Source organism: Etheostoma cragini, chromosome 2 (genome assembly GCF_013103735.1).
Source record: "Etheostoma cragini isolate CJK2018 chromosome 2, CSU_Ecrag_1.0, whole genome shotgun sequence".
Lineage (NCBI taxonomy): Eukaryota > Metazoa > Chordata > Actinopteri > Perciformes > Percidae > Etheostoma > Etheostoma cragini.
Genome location: NC_048408.1, coordinates 3,746,553 through 3,759,718, shown reverse-complemented (window position 1 = coordinate 3,759,718; position 13,166 = coordinate 3,746,553).

The following is a 13,166-nucleotide window of genomic DNA, read 5'->3' as shown; positions in this document are numbered from 1 at the left end:
ATACACAGTAGTGAAGCCTCTAGGGACTTTGCAGTGGTTGTCCAAAACGGTTTTACTGCAGAGTTTATATTAGTTCAATGGAAAACCAACTAGCACATTTGTAAGCATGTGGCTGACAGATGCTTGTGACACAGCATGGCGCACAAGTCACGTGCCTCCCTCTGGACTGTCCGAGTGACCAGGGAGGCAAGAGCAAAGAGCATTGGGACATGTGGAGGGACGAGCTGGGGCCTCTTTGCTCCCCAGCTCAGGCTGTTACAGTGATCCAGGAGAATTGCCCTCTTTGGTCGGAAGAGAATCATGAGCCATCTGCAGTCCTAAGTGGCATGCCCTGTCCTCCAAACTGCTCGGGTAGCACTGTTGTAGCTTGAAGCTGCATGCCTATAAGTCCTTAGGGTTTTAATATAGGGGTAATATCGAATCATTCATTGTTGTTTAACACCCATGTTAAGCAGCAGTTCCCTATCACGGAAATGTGGATAGTGCACTAGTGAAATAGTGCCACATTAGTCACCGCTAAAAGTAACAAGTAACATATATACTTACTATATATATATATACTTTATAAGTAAAGTAAACCCGTAGCACAATGACGACATACGCAAACACTCTCTTTATGCCCTTTACTACCACAGAGCTGACATCAAAGTTGTGATCAGAACACAATTTGTCAAGAAGAACTGGCGTCCGTTTGCTCTTCAATATCAGTATTTTGCCCAGTATGTTTCGGAGAAATGGCAATTCCACTGTCAAAACAGGCAACATTTCCTCCAGTCTATCTGCTGCCACAAGCCCATTTATCTCCGCTTTCTTTACCTGCAGTTAAATACAGTCTTGGCTGTTTGGCTGGTGTCGGCAACATACTCTTTTTATCAGGGTCCGGGGGACTTTAGTCTACATCCCAGACTTTCCACTTCTGGGATTGCTCGAAATTCTTTTCCCTTCCGCTTTCTTTGTGTTAGAATATTAAAAAAGAGACATCATTTTGAGTAGAGTGCAGCAAATGTAAATGTGCTGTATTTATATAACGCTTTTCCAGTCTTAACAACTGCTCAAAGCGCTTTTACATCTACAGGAAACATTGACCATTCACACACTGTGGCCGGGGCTGCCGTACAAGGTGCCACCTGCTCATCAGATAAACATTCACACACATTCACACTCCGATGCGCAGCACCAGGGGCAACTGGGGGTTCAGTGTCTTGCCCAAGGACACTTCGACAATGACTGCAGGGGCGGGGATCAAACCACCAACCTTCCGATTGGCAGGCAAGCGCTCTACCACTGAGCCACAGCCGCCCACTAGACAATTAACAGGTAACAACCTAATCAACAGGTAACAACCGGATCAATTTTTAAATTTTATTTTGTTAATGCATTTGTCAGGGACAATACATGTGGCATTGTCACATGTATTTTAAGTAGTCTTTATCAACAACATTTAATTTCCAGGATTTCTCCAGGGCCCCCGGATATTCCACCAGCCTTCCTCTTTCTTTGTGTTGGCGTTCTAACCTCTGGTGGATTTAAGAGGACTATGGTTAACTGGTCCTCAGATCTCTGCAGGGTGAATCCAGACAGCTAGCCAGACTATCTGTCCAATCTGTTGATGTCTAAAACTACCTTTGAACGTACTCATCTTCCATCTAAACAAGTTCCTTCCCGAGGCTATTTTGCAGCAGTGCAGAGCTTAGTGCCGCAAATGACGATTGTGATTGGCTTATGGAAATTCCACTAAACAAGAGCACGTTTATCTCCCATTTGACAATGCTGTGTGGACTAGCCAGACCCTCTTTCGCAGCACTGTGAAAAATGGCCTGGCCTCCATGCCTCAAAAGACGTCTTAAGACATTTTGTCTTGTCTACTGGTGTTGTATTAGTTATTCTCTCCTCAGGGTATGCAGATAGTAGAAGAACCAGTGACACAAGTACACAATAATTACTTGATGAGAACTGTAATGCGATTACGGAGTTATCAACAATAATACATTACCAATTACTAACTCTTAGTTGTTACTATTTATGTTGTCTTGTTATTGTTTTTATTTTATTTATTGTCATGTTGTAAATGTCAGGGTGGAAATGAGGCGGGAAAACACAAGACAGGAAGTAAAACCAGACAGGACTAGAGAAACAAGTCAGACTTGAAAATAAAACAAGAGCACAATAATCGTGACAGTAAAGTGCCTTTGAAAACCTTTTTCAAGCGCTATATAAAATAAATGTATTATTATTATTATTATTATTATTATTATTATTATTATTATTATTATTATTATTATTATTACTATTGTTATTACTGTTTTTATTATTATTGTTATTATTTCTGCATCACTATCTGATTACCGGTACTCAGTCATCAAAATGTCTTTGTGAAGAGAGTTGCTTTTGAGTTCATTCTAAATTGTGGTTATTTACAGTAGGCTTCTGAATGCATTCAAACACATGCAGGTCTTAATATAAGCTCTTTTTTATGAATGCTGAAATGTTTGCAGAACCATTTCTGATAATACATACAAATGAAATCTGATTGTTTTGTGAAAGAAGCAGAATGATTGTTAATTCACATTCCTCTCGCTCACCCTGAAGAGTCATTGTGTTGCATGTAAAATGACTTGATGTTATATTCTTTTCCCTTTTTATGCTGTTTGTGTGAGGCACTGGCCCATTGGCATTTCTCTATTTGCCTTTGTTGCTATATAATTGGCTATTTGAGTACTGCTCTGTATTTCCAAGCTGATTATGAATCCCTTGCAAAACAACTTTGTGATCCGGAAAATAAATTCTAGTGAGAAAAAGATGCTCAGTGAGGAAGAGTGAGACCAAGAAAGAACCAAGCGCTCTTTCTATGAGGATGGTAGTTGGAGGGAGACTGGGTGCAGTTTCAGTCCCACCCCACACCCCCTAATTGGAAAGCGGGTGCAACCCATTTTCACTCCATTGCGTCAAAAGTGATGCTTGGTCAGGTGCCTTTGGCGTTTGTTAGTGACGCAAAAAGTCTTATTTGGTTGGGACTCTTGTCGTCCCTGTTTGATGCTCACATCTAGCCCTTTGGCATTGCATTTAGACACGCATGGTTGGGACTCTTGACGTTACTTTTGGCGCTCTGGTTTGGGACGTAATGGGACAGTTAAGTTTAGGAAAAGAGGGTTTGTGGGGTTGTAGGTTTCAGTGACACATGGGACATGAACCTCTGTCTTTTGGGTAAAGGTCTTGTGTTGTTGGTCCCATCCACCAACCTCCTTATGCGGGTTTTCAGTCTTAATCACTACTTGCTACCAGTGTCTCTCTCAATACTACGTCATCTTACAGGGCCGCGGTTCAGCTGCTGGTCTGCCCAATGTGTTCCATACAGACGCAAAAGGGAGATTGAGTTTTCCCTAATTGTCAGAACACTTTAGTCATGTAGACATATCATGAATTGAAAATGTATAAGGTATCTATTATTAATCTATTTAGTATAAGGTAATACTAAATAGGGCTGCACAATATTAGGAAAATATTATTACCTTACTTACTAAGTATTACTACCTTCTTTAGTGGTAAAATGTACACATACCAATGACTGTGTCCCAAGTTGCACAAGGTAATTAACAACCTGATAATATTTCATTTTATTTCGTCAATTTATTTGACACGGATACTACATGTGGCATTGTCACACTTGAAATAGTCTATATCAACGATTCATTTCCAAGAGGTTCAGATGTCGCCGGAAATTCCGCCGAAAGTGTTCCCATTTTTTGGTCAGATCAGTTACCTTCCTCTTTCTTCGTGTAGGCGTTCTAACCTCCGGTGGATTTCTGATGAAATACTGCTCCTTAGATCTCCGCAGGGTAAATCCAGACAGCTAGCTAGACTGTCCAATCAGAGTTTTCTGTTGCATGACTAAACAACTTTTGAAAGCACACATGTTCCTCCAAAACAAGTTCCTTCCTGAGGATATTTTGCAGTGGCACCGTTGCTCCATACGGCTGTGATTAGTTTAAAGAAGTGGCAATAAACCAGAGCATGTTTTTCTCCCATCCCAGAATGTTGTGGGCACTTGCTCGACCCTCCTCTCAAGCACTGTGGAGGACGGTCTGGCTATGCAAGACTAGGAGTAAGCTGACATTGAAAGTTCTGTGCAAAGGAATGGCCTATTCATACTAGACCTCCCTTGCATCTTCTATGCTAAAGTGTAATAATTGCAGAGGTCATCAGTGATAATATGAATGAAATTTCTCAGTCATCCAGCTGATAGTTATTCAGGGAAGAGTTTAAATAAACTGAACTGAAGAATTTGAGACAAAACATCTTTGAAGCACTTGTAACCAAGTCCAGTTGCCTTGGATTGTTATCCGTGGTTGGTGTAAATGTTATCTCCTGTATGCATGGAAAGTACTTGTGCAGACACTAGTACACACACTCTTACATTCTCTTGCTCTCTTTCACTGATGTGCTCACACACGCTAATTCACACTCACAGTTTGATGAGCGCATGATGTGTGAGACCTGCCAGTGACCCAGAAGAGTGAAGTGAAGCACTCTGACAGAGTCAGTGTGTCATTGTATGCACACTGTGTGTGTGTGAGAGAGTGTGTGTGTGTGTGTGTGTGTGTGTGTGCGTGTGTGTGTGTGTGTGTGTGTGCGTGTGTGTTTGTGTGTGTTGGAGGCGATTCCAAATAAGCATTTGAGGGCACAGGGGGCCGAACAAGATTTTACCGTCCTCTCCAAAGTAAAACTTGCACACACACACATACACACACACACACACACACACACAAACACACACACACACACTCACACTCACACACACAGACACAGACACAGACACACACACACACACACACACACACACACACACACACACACACTCACACAGAGGTGACATCTGGAGAGTTTCTGCCTCACTGCGATTGTTGCTCTCGTGGTTGGACTGACATCCCTCTCTCCCTCTCTCTTTGTTTTATTTTCCTCTTTTGAAATAAAAGCCCTGTGTGTTCAGCTGTTAGTGTGATGTGCTAATGTGTTATAATGCCCTAGACAAGTGATCTCCTTAATTTATTTATGTGCCATTAGCTGGTACTAATTAAGGAGCTGTAAAAACTTGTTAATGTGCCAGTCGCCCATATTTGTGTCACCTTCAATTACATACTAAGACCACTGAGCCATGTGTGTTTTTTTACGCATGTTTCTGCACATACTCAAGAAAGGAAAAATATAAAGTTTCTTAAAACATGGGAGTGGTCTACCATTGCCGGGCCTATAACCTTAGCGCTGTGCACCACACATTAGGGCTCTGCGGTGAAGAGAAAATCAACTTTAACAATGTTCTTGACCAAATACCTTAATGTCCATGGCTGACTGTTGGTAATTTAACAAAATGTTATTTACACATTGACATTTTTGATAAATGTTCTCCAGAATTGATTTTATGACTTATTGGGTAAAGGCAAATAATAGAACGGCTAGAACAGTCTGGTATGATCAGAAAATGACATCACTTTACTGTAATGCAGCCTTCAAAACCAGGAAACGACAACACTTACCATATTACAATGTTACAATATGTCCAAAATCTAAGACGATATCTAGTCTCATTTTGCAATGTCGATCAATATATTGCCCAGCCCTGCCACACATACACTGATCGTAGCATACTGGCCACCTCGCCTCGGCTAGTGACGTAGAAGGCTGTGTAGATTTGGAACAGCTCACCCGGGGGCTGAAGGCAGAGGAAATTCAGTCTCCGAGGGAGTCCCACGTGATCGCCGAAGGCTTGTATCAAGTTGTTGCGCCAACAGTTTTTGGGGTGACAGAAATTACGCACTGTAGCTTTAAGTTTAAAAAGATAGTTCTATTAATTGTATGATTTACATCTTATTATTGATCTCGATTATAATGTTAAATCTCAATTCTGGGTCGCTAATGTAATGCATGCACATGTTTACCTTTAATAGGTATACAGCATCAACTGCACCCAGTTAAGGTTTACATGGTCCTGGAATAATCAGATAACCAGACCATTCACTAATGTACTGTCAAGTACAACAGATCCACTCTATTCACACACAAACTTGATGTAAACTCAAGTGTTTCTCTGTCTGTGAAGGGTTTTCTCTGCTGACAGCAGTGTGGGAGAAATGGGATTCTTGATCCTAAACTCCTGCGATCCTCATTTAATACCTGTAGTCGAACCAATGTATCCCAGAATGTAAAGCAAATGCAGGTTTGAAAACATCTTTCTTGATGATCATCTTCCTTTATTGCCTGTTGTTTCTTTGAAATGGTAGGGTGTGTGTTTATTTGAGAAATTGGTGGGAAAATAGAGTGCCATTGGAGTGGAGGTTAGTCTGCTTTTTGTCACATTAGGCAAAAGAATGTAAATGCTGCTATTAAAGATTCACTTCATATGTCCTGAGGGTAGAGCAAAGAGCATGCAATCATTAAAATCAACAGGGTTATCTCATTGGATATGGGGACCATGAGTTAAAGGCACTCTAAGCGATGTCACCAGTGTTTTAGTCTACAACATTTGCTGTCACATAAAGCAAACATCTCCTCTCTATCTGCTACCTGCTTGTCCCCAGAACAGACTGTAAAAAACATCTCCTCACTATCTGCTAGCTGCCTGTCCCCAGAACACACTGTAAAGAACATCTCCTCACTATCTGCTAGCTGCCTGTCCCCAGAACACACTGTAAAAAACATCTCCTCACTATCTGCTGGCTGCCTGTCCCCAGAACACACTGTAAAAAACATCACCTCACTATCTGCTGGCTTCCTGTCCCGTTAGAGCAATTGTAAGGTAAAGAAGTGTATTTTGTTTGCTTAAAATTAGTGTCACTGTTATTTCTGTTTCTAGCTTCTTGAATTCATCAGCCAATGGACAAATGGTATTTAAAATCCTCCGCCAGAATAATTCCTGACCAATCCAAGAGGTCCTTTAGATCCTGTTGACACATAGCTGCAGGTAAACACAAGCTAATGATGCCAGCATGTTGCAACAGCTTACTGTAAAATGATGTATGATACAAACTACACTCATTGAAATGCAAAATTCAAATTGCTCTGTGTGGTTAGCCAGCAAATACAAGCACAAGTGAAAGATTCAGAGTTGATTTTATTCTTTTAACAAGCATTTCAAGCAGAGACTAAGCCAATTAGAAGCTTACATAAACTTATTAAAATGTAACAACCAGGCAAGTATTGACTTTTTCAACATAAATAACCACCAATTAATGCACATGGCGTGTCATTCTTGTAAGCTGTGATTATGTACAAAAATATATTACAGTTGTGCTTTTGCATTGTGCTGGTAATGCACTAATGATACATTGTAATACCTTATAATATTGATGCCAAATGTACAACAATTTTAAAACTGCAACAAATAAAAAATTTGGGGGTACAATAAGAGACACAATGATGCACACTGACGGAGGTCAGAACAGGAGGGCAATACATTACAGACACTAAGGCTAATAAAAAGCACGGACAGACCAGTAGTTGGATCCCAGTCTTTGGTATGGACATTTTCTGTACCTCTACCTTCACGTGTACTTGTACTTGCATACTTGCATTTTTGGCTTTGACCAAATGTTTCTGTTGATTTGTCTCCTTGGTCGTTCTTCTTAAAGGTATGGTGCATAGTTTCTGTGGCCCTCATGAGAAATTTGAAGTAATGACATCAACATTTTCTGCATATCCAAATGACGCAAGCCTTGGGTGATCACGCACCTACTGATACGTTACAAAACCCCTAACTAACCTGTTTAAGGGCAGTAAAGTCTGAGCTATGGTACTGCGGAGGCTGCACGCAGAGCTTTTCTGAAGTTTAGACTTGTGCGTTGCTGATTGCATCAATCTCTTTAGGAGAATAGCGTGGGGAGTATGGGGTAGAACGAGTGAGAGAGTGAAGGTGTATAGTACGGTTTAGTCATAGTGAGAGAAACAAAGCGTCTCACCTGTTCTTTCTTACCACGGAGAAACAGAAGATGAGATGATTCTTTAGAGGTGCACGTCAAGCTACAATGTAGGGTCCGGCGTAGGGTCCATGTCTCCACGTACCTGCGTCTGGATTGTTTTCCTTCTGCTGAACGTGTAGCTCTTTTCTCAGCTTTATCATCACTTACTGAAACATTTTTGAGTGCTTTTCCTGGGTTTTCAGCCATGCTTTCACCTGTTGCAGCAGTCCTCTTGGTCTCCAAAGCTGAGTTTCCTCCAGTTTCCTTTCTCAGCAGCAACGTAAATCGTGTCACTCAATAAATTCTACCGACTTGACAACATGACTATTCGATAAGTGGCCCTATCAGGTCTAAATAAATCAAAACATCATCAGAAGGCAATGGCATTTGGAATATGCCGTGTCCAGAGCGGATGAACCTTTTCTATTTTGGATCTTCCATGAGTTTTACCATCAGCGATCCATCCAGTCACAATGTTTTTTACACACAAGAAATCTCATGTTACTTGTCAGATTGCCATAATGTCTGCTGAGTGTACTGTAAACAATGCCCTCAACGGGATGGACCATTATTCCCTTAATGGGGGGCATCTTTGAGTTGGCATCCAGTTTGATATTGCGTGGTGGAGCTTGGTAGGAATATGTCAAGCTGAATCTTTTTTTGTTTTCCTTAACAGATTCAGCTGATCAAGGTTGAAGTGCTGCTCCCAGCTGTGATGAAATGAGATGAGCCAGAGGACTCCTGCCATTGGCTAAATCCATCGCATTCCCAGAAAGACACAAGAACAGAGGTATGTGTGCACGAACATTAACATATAGAAAAGCTGAATGTTGATAATTAGGAACAATGGGTCTCAAAAAGAAAAGATACTTTGCGTTGACATACACTTTCATAGCCACTTTGTTTTCCTGCTACATAGGAAACTTCACTGTTAAATGTGCCATGTAGATTATATGTCTACTCAGTCTTTTCAGCAGATCTACATTAGACCAATGCCGTGGGAAATGCAAGGAGAACTTGCTTCGACGCATGTCGTGAATGCCAATAACTAATCCATACCTTTCGGTGCTGTGACCCATTTATTGTGAACTGAATTGAATCCTCCAGTTATCTAGTTGGTCCCATTAAACATCAATAACAATACACGCCAACACGATAACACCTACAGTACGTTAACACGCTAACACGTACGCTGAAACATTCACACCTGTGCCTTCGGATGATTACCTGTATGTCTTTTCATGCCAATGCTCCAACTAGTGACCACATAAAACAAACTGCAGATTAATTAACATCAAAAAAGTGGTATGTAAACAAAACAAAGTTATAATGGTTCCAACAATATGTCTTACCAAGTCAAACATAAAACTACAACTCCATTTACCCTTCTAACATTTTTTAGTTAATACAATGTTACTATTACAGCGATGAATGAAGGCAAAAAATCCGAAAATAAAGCACAGGCTTTGTGAAATAGTTTAAAGGTCCCATGGCATGAAGATTTACTCTGCAAGTTTTTTTAACAGTAATATGCGTTCCCCCAGCCTGCCTGTCATCCCCCAGTGGCTAGAAGTGGTGATACGTTCAAATCCAGCCCTGGGTATCCTGCTCTGCCTTTGAGAAAATGAAAGCTCAGATCTGCCGTGTCTTGAGGCCTTATGAGGTCATAAGGGGCAAGGTTATCTCCCCTTTCTCTGCTTTGCCCTCCCAGAGAATTTGGTCCGATTTGGACTCCCGCAAGGAAATTAAAGTTATTAACGTAAGTTCATTTCTTAAAAAAGGCAATGATTTGGATTTAAAGGGAAGCAAATAGTTTAAGGAGACATAGTTGCCTACTGGCACACACAATCTGCCCACCACGTAACAGTTTCAGTGCTGGGCATGATGTCGCTGCCCCTGTCTGGAACACCGCCAGAGAATGACAAATCCCCAGAGCTGGCATTGATTCACTCATCAGTTTTGGGTTGTGCACCGGTGGCATCCTCCTGCGGCATTGACGTTGGTTTGAAAGCCTGCGACACACTTTTTGGTAAACTTTTTAAACCAGGACAGTTTTTCAAATTTTTTACACACCTTACAGAATGTAACACTGTTAACCTGCTCTGAAATCTCTTTCCATATGTTGTTTTGTCTGTAAGGTCATAATGCCTCGGTATCTAGAACAAATGACTGAGCTTTTTGAATAATTCGCTGTTTTATGTATGTATTTGTTCCATTGGAACAGTGTTGTCATAATTTCTGTGTCACTGCAGTTTTTTATAGTCTCCTCACTGTGTGGGGAAACAAAGTGGTCAGTCCTTTAGATTACTTTGAAATCGTTATCCATGTCTTGTCAATGCACATCCCATCTACAGTACTAATCCCCAGTGTTGTGAATTCATAAAAATGCAGGACAGTCAATATTTCAATAATGTGGCCTAACATATATGAGCGGATAATAAATGAGCGGATAATAATAATAACCAACTTTCAAGTAGCCGATAGCCTTTTAAGCAGAACCTTTTCAATGGGCCACAGGCATTAATTGATTTTTTCCCTTTTGTTTTGTTTATAACCTCATGCAGCAAGAAGTGATTCACTGCACGTACGCTTCGATTTCTGTTCAGTTTAGTCATTGGCTCAGGCAGAAGACAGTTTATCTCATCCTGTGTGAGATGTAGTCCTCTTTGATGGAAATAGTAATTCCACTTTTACAATCCATTCATTCAACCTTTATTTGTACTTGAGAAATCACTGAGGGGCGGCCCTCATTTACAATGACATGGAGACAGATTATAGACAACACAGCAACACAGATAAGACAATAATATGAGACAAATAGAAAGACACTAAAACTGTCTGGATTGGAAAAATGATTTGACACATAAATTAGGATAATAAGGATGCAAAAAAAAGTACAAATATGTAAAGCAATTGCCAGGTTCATCCTGCACAGTACATTAAACATCACTCTTTCCACTCCTGTTACTGGTTACACTCTTAAAAAACTGATACTTTTGTAAGATGCATGAATGTGTTCAGAACTATTAATAACTATAAGTAATGCTATCCTGATCCTTTCTTTTACAGACTCCACTCTTTCCTGTAATTGTCTTCATTTAGATTCCTTCCTTTCTTGCTCTCGTATATTTTATTCCTTCTCTCCTTTTGCCACTGCTGACCAGAAACCTGCTATTTTTTCCTTTTTTTTAAATGTCTTATGGATCCCTGTATGGTGTCCTTGAGTGCCGAGAAAGGCACCTTTAATTTAATTCAAATGTATTATAATTATTATTATTCATATTATTATTATTATTATTATTATTATAAAGAAGAAGTCTCAAAGTGAGCCAGCACTTTGAGAACTGACCTTCTCCACCGTTTCTTACCTCCTTTTCTTTCTCAAGTTGTTACATCACACAGTGTTATAGTTAAGTGGACAGAGTACGGAGGCCTTGTCTGCTCATCTGCTGAATGGAAGGGGTGGGCCAGCTGAGATTGTCTGACTCATGTCTTCTGCAGCTTTCTGTCTCTCTCTGCGTAACTCTTTCTCTCCCTCAAAGCACTTCATGTGAAAAGCAAATGGGGTGCCTTTCAGAACCATCATTAAAAAATCATTATCATCTCTCATCTTGGCCTGACCTTTCACTCAGTAAGCCGGGCGTTCATTTGGAATCAAAAAGTTCACAGCCATCTATCAATCGGCCCGTTGAACCATCTATCTGCATGCACTTTTTTGTTTAATCAGAAAGTCCTGTGGAAAGTGTGTTGCTGCTAAGAGCCTGATGATGAGGAGTCCTTCAGAGTGCCGAGTGCACACGGTTGACAAGTCCTGGTTTGTCAGTTTTTGCTAAATTTTGCAAATCAAACCCATTAACATAGCTTTAAAATGCACCTGCTTATGTTCTTATCAACTTGTTGGGGGAATTACAAGAATTGTTGGGTCTCTTTAAATTATCGAGTGTGTTCTAGACTTTATCCTATCTGTAAAGTGTGTTATTGTTACAAATTGATACTATAAATAAAGTTGAACTGAACTGTTGACAGTAAAATATTACATTACATTATGTCATTTAGCTGACGCTTTTTATTCAAAGCAAATTCCAATTAAGTGCTTTCAACCCTGAAGGTGCAAACTCCAGACAACAAGTCGTAAGTGCAGTGCATTAGCTTTAAATAGAAAAAAATATAACTGTATGTATATATACAGTATACAGTATAAAAATGTACAGTATATTATATATAATATATTATATATCATATTAATATTAAACTATACCGTCCTCTCATCTATATTTCCATGTAATTTTAGTTTTAGTTTTTCTGTCTCACTCTGTTTCATGTCTCATATATGTGACATCTTTTCACTTGTAAGGTTTTTGTACAATTTTTAAACTTTTTTATTATTATTTGCAGTTTTCATACAATACTTGCAAGAGTTTGGTTAAAAATTGTTACTCTTAATTGTTGTTACGACTGGAGAGGAGATTTTTTTAAGTTCACCCTTTGTGTCTTCATTAACAAACAAATGACAAAATAGATTCAAACCAAAAAGGAAAATGCAAAAAAAGCAATATTAAACTGAAGAGAAGTTTCTCTCACAACACCATTACAATTGGAGAGATTCCTTACTGCCAACATTACAATTTTACATACAGTACATGTGCACCCTCTACAAGAGGAACTCCAAATATTATAAACATGTCATCTACTGCAGTAGTGTCTCATCTACGGTTGTTCACCTTACGACAGCCCAGCCCCTCCCTCCAGAAAAGACCTCATGAGGCAAACCTGTATCCACCTGATCAAGTTGCAGAGCAGCTGAGCTACCCCCCCCATCTCAGCCAGAACCATAGCAACCACTATGAACCCAATACACCTGTTGAACAGGACTGTGTTAAATAATAAAGTAACAAACTAAAGCAATAACCCACACCATTACAGGGAAATTGAATTAAACAGACACAGAGAAGTATTAATTATAGGAACAGAGCCTGTAGTGATGAGGGAGTAGACAGCCTTTTCACAGATAGTGAATCCGGTTTTGACTCATATTTATTACCAGCGGTGTGCAAAAAAACAGAATTTTATTCGTGATTCAAGCTGTACAATTCAAAATCGATTCATAGAATTCCAAAAATCAATTCATATGTTTTAAATATTTTAATTTTTTCATTGAATGTCTACTGCAATCACATGATAGATAGATACGTTAACGATCCCAGAGGGAAAATTCAA